General features: G+C 48.7%; 1 pseudogene; it reads left to right on the forward strand.

Annotated features, from left to right (window-relative positions):
* Positions 1-1229: 1229 nt before the first annotated feature.
* Positions 1230-1347, forward strand: LOC126261502 (5S ribosomal RNA; annotated as a pseudogene).
* The last annotated feature ends 3660 nt before the right edge of the window (positions 1348-5007 follow it).

Raw genomic sequence — 5007 nt, forward strand, 5'->3', positions numbered from 1 at the left:
AGCTCCACCTTCACCAGAGGCGATCGTGTGGCAATCGGTCGCGGTCGCTGCATAATAAACGACATTACGAGACGTTCCGCCAACGGTCCGTCAGCGTACGAAGTCCCGTTTGTTTACTATAGCTCCGTCATGTCTGTAGCGTCGTTGGATGAAATTTCCGAACACGAGATCCTATCCTCAATTTCTTCGTACCGACGCCCTCGAATTTTGTCGATATCGTTTCCTAATACTCTGTAGATTCAGCAACAGGAGCGAAAATGAGCATTCTTCTCTTGCACCCTTTTTAATCCGAGGATTTCGTTCTTGGCCTTCCAGTCCTACTGTTCCCTCTTGGGTCTTGTACATATCGTACATCACCCACCTTTCCCTACAACTTTCTCCAATTTTTCTCAGAATATCGAACATCTTGCCGAATTTTAGACTGTCCTACGCATTTTTCTTGGTAACACATTCTATAAATGTGTCTATCATTCTTCATTCTTTCTTCCGTTATCAAGCTCAACGTCAGAACTGTCTGTCTGGTGATTAAGACCAAAATAGGAAAATTCTATCATCAGCCCCCTAAATTTTATCGATGAGTTTCACGTTCATTCTGTTTATGCAAAACAGAAATAATGTTGATGTGTATTATATTTCTTACATGTATTTAGCTAGTGAATATGTATCTTGTATTTCGTTCATTCTTCTTTTGCATGTATGGAAGAATGGAAAAAATTGTTAGACGCCGACCTCGGGAAAGATCAGCTAAAGTTCCGAATGCAATGCCACCTCTACAGCTTAGAAAATACGCTATGTAAAGACAGGGCAACGTTTATGGAAGTTGCAGATTTAGTAAACTTTGAGATTTATCGGGACAATATCAACGGTCTTGATAAAAAAATTTTGAATTTAAATTAAAAACAGCCTTGAATGCAGTTAAATATTTATTGAGAGTGGTAGCCGGTTTCTATCAATGTGTGACTGTCTTCAGACATATTACACCATGATGGTAGGCGGTGGCGTTGAACGGAGCAGGTATCGTGGATCCACAAATGCCGACCGCTGATCAACTGAGCAGGAGCGCAGTAGATGCCGTGGATACGATAACTGCTCCACTGATCGCACCACCTGCTAACATGGTGAAATATGGCTTGAAGATGGTCACATTTTAGCCAAAACAGGTACCCATTGTTAATAAATGTTTTATTTCGCTCTAGCTTGTAATTTAGAGAGAGCTTCTGACAATGTTGGGCAACGGTCTTGCCGCAGTGGATACCCCGGTTCCCGTCCGATCACCGAAGTTGAGCGCTGTCGGCCGTGGCCGGTACTTGGATGGGTGACCAACCGGGCCACCATGAGCTGTTGCCATTTTTCGGGGTGTACTCAGCCTCGTGATGCCAGTTGAGGAGCTACTCGACCGAATAGTAGCGGCTCCGGTCAAAGAAAACCACCATAACGACCGGGAGAGCCTTGTGCTGACCACACGCCCCTCCTATCCGCATCCTCAGCTGAGGAGGATACGGCAGTCGGATGGTCCCGCTGGGCCACTAGTGGCCTGAAGACGGAGTGCTTCTGACAATGTTAACTGGACTACATCCCAAAATATTTCGTGGTACCTGATAAACAAAGCAGGGAGAGAAAAGTTATCTAGAGCTTGTACGTAAACCAGAAACTTGTGATGACCGAAGTGGAGAGGATATAAAATGCAGACTGTCTGTAGTTCAAAAATACACTCCTGGAAATGGAAAAAACAACACATTGACACCGGTGTGTCAGACCCACCATACTTGCTCCGGACACTGCGAGAGGGCTGTACAAGCAATGATCACACGCACAGCACAGCGGACACACCAGGAACCGCGGTGTTGGCCGTCGAATGGCGCTAGCTGCGCAGCATTTGTGCACCGCCGCCATCAGTGTCAGCCAGTTTGCCGTGGCATACGGAGCTCCATCGCAGTCCTTAACACTGGTAGCATGCCGCGACAGCGTGGACGTGAACCGTATGTGCAGTTGACGGACTTTGAGCGAGGGCGTATAGTGGGCATGCGGGAGGCCGGGTGGACGTACCGCCGAATTGCTCAACACGTGGGGCGTGAGGTCTCCACAGTACATCGATGTTGTCGCCAGTGGTCGGCGGAAGGTGCACGTGCCCGTCGACCTGGGACCGGACCGCAGCGACGCACGGATGCACGCCAAGACCGTAGGATCCTACGCAGTGCCGTAGGGGACCGCACCGCCACTTCCCAGCAAATTAGGGACACTGTTGCTCCTGGGGTATCGGCGAGGACCATTCGCATCCGTCTCCATGAAGCTGGGCTACGGTCCCGCACACCGTTAGGCCGTCTTCCGCTCACGCCCCAACATCGTGCAGCCCGCCTCCAGTGGTGTCGCGACAGGCGTGAATGGAGGGACGAATGGAGACGTGTCGTCTTCAGCGATGAGAGTCGCTTCTGCCTTGGTGCCAATGATGGTCGTATGCGTGTTTGGCGCCGTGCAGGTGAGCGCCACAATCAGGACTGCATACGACCGAGGCACACAGGGCCAACACCCGGCATCATGGTGTGGGGAGCGATCTCCTACACTGGCCGTACACCACTGGTGATCGTCGAGGGGACACTGAATAGTGCACGGTACATCCAAACCGTCATCGAACCCATCGTTCTACCATACCTAGACCGGCAAGGGAACTTGCTGATCCAACAGGACAATGCACGTCCGCATGTATCCCGTGCCACCCAACGTGCTCTAGAAGGTGTAAGTCAACTACCCTGGCCAGCAAGATCTCCGGATCTGTCCCCCATTGAGCATGTTTGGGACTGGATGAAGCGTCGTCTCACGCGGTCTGCACGTCCAGCACGAACGCTGGTCCAACTGAGGCGCCAGGTGGAAATGGCATGGCAAGCCGTTCCACAGGACTACATCCAGCATCTCTACGATCGTCTCCATGGGAGAATAGCAGCCTGCATTGCTGCAAAAGGTGGATATACACTGTACTAGTGCCGACATTGTGCATGCGCTGTTGCCTGTGTCTATGTGCCTGTGGTTCTGTCAGTGTGATCATGTGATGTATCTGACCCCAGGAATGTGTAAATAAAGTTTCCCCTTCCTGGGACAATGAATTCACGGTGTTCTTATTTCAATTTCCAGGAGTGTAATTTCTGAAGAAGCGTAATTTGTTACCTAATTTATGTGTTAGTAGCTCTTTTCCAAAGATATCTGTATGGCGTACCTTGTACTGAAGTGAAACGTGGACGATGCAGTTCATGCAAGAAAAGAAGCTACAGAAATTTGGTGGTACCGAAAAATTCTGAAGATTAGATGGGTAGATTGAAGAGATAGTAAGGTGGTGAATCGGAATGGGGAAAATGGAAATTTATGCAGAACTTGGCTAAATATGGGATCGGTTGACAGGAGACATCCTGTGACATAAGGAGAAAAATGTGAGTGGTGGGCTGGTAAAGAGCGTTGTACAGACGAATATTTACCATACGTTCAAATGGATGTGGGTTGTGATAGTTCTGCAGAGCTGAAGAGACATCCAGTAACAGGAAGTGCTGCATCAAGGTATTCTTCGGGCTAAAAATCAAAACATCATTTACGTGGTCAGAATTTAATGGCCCAATTGACGAATTATTATATGAAATTTTAATGAAATCTAGCCTCATCTCGACCTTAGTGTTTATATCTTTCGTAACATCAAAACCAGTTCTCGTGTTGTTTCATGCCGTATCGCCTGCTTTGGCAGTCAGTTACGGTTTCCATCTCGAAACTAATTTGACAGATGACGACGAATCGGATGTGCAGGGCACGCAGATCCTCTCCATGCAAATCTCATTCCGGACAGGAATCCGACAGCAGTTGGCACCCGGCGAGAAGTCCGCCATTTATTATGGCGCGAGTCGCTACGGCCACTGTATATCAGTGTTTTCGGCGCTGTTAACCCACTTTCTGTGCGCGGCCACGACCGAAAAGCCATGCGCACGCGCCGAGGATATTTCACGGCGGAGATTAGGCCGCTCTGTAAAGCAGTCACATTTCGCCGATGCGTCTCTTTTACTACTTAGTGTGCTGCGCGGGGCCCTCCGGGTTTGCCGGCAGTTTGGCGGCAATTCATGCCCAGGCGGCAGTGCGACCACTGTCGCACGGACACCGGAGGGCTCACAAGTTGAGCTCTCGTGCCGTACGCTCTAGTGGCGCGTCCTACTCCAGAACCGAAAGCGAGCTCTCCTCAACGTTTCCAACAGAGTGATTTAAGAACGTAAGTAACGTAGGCGTGTTGTCTCACAGCCAAGTAATATAACTCGATGAAACTTGGACAATACATACAAAGACCAGCTATAGTACAGCACGAAACGTAACTGAAAATAAATACATGAGACGAATAAAAATAACACCTCTACTCAAAGACAATGAATTCGGTCTAGTCACCGTGACTCACGATGTACGTGGTCGATTCAAACGGAACATGTGTGCCTTCAGTTGATCGATGAACGGAGGAAGTACAAAAATGTTCCGGGAAACTCAGAAATAGAGAAATACAAGTAGCAGAGGAATGAAATAAATGGGAAGTGCCAGCCGGAGTGGCCGTGCTTTTCTGGGCGCTACAGTCTGGAGCCGAGCGACCGCTCCGGTCGCAGGTTCGAATCCTGTCTCGGGCATGGATGTGTGTGATGTCCTTAGGTTAGTTAGGTTTAATTAGTTCTAAGTTCTAGGCGACTGATGACCTCAGAAGTTAAGTCGCATAGTGCTCAGAGCCAGCGAGCCAAATGGGAAGTGCAAGGAAACCTACACGAAATGGCTGCGGGAAAAATGTGAAGACATCGAAAAAGAAATGATTGTCGGAAGGACAGACTAGGCATACAGGGAAGTCAAAACAACCTTCAGTCACATTAAAAGCAAGGGTGATGACATTAAGAGTGCAACGGGAATTGCACTGTTAAATACAGAGGAGAGAGCGGATAGCCGCTATGAGGGGGAAGATTTGTCTGATGTGGTAGAAGAAGAAACAGGACTCGATTTAGAACACCT

This window comes from Schistocerca nitens, chromosome 5 (assembly GCF_023898315.1).
Source record: "Schistocerca nitens isolate TAMUIC-IGC-003100 chromosome 5, iqSchNite1.1, whole genome shotgun sequence".
Lineage (NCBI taxonomy): Eukaryota > Metazoa > Arthropoda > Insecta > Orthoptera > Acrididae > Schistocerca > Schistocerca nitens.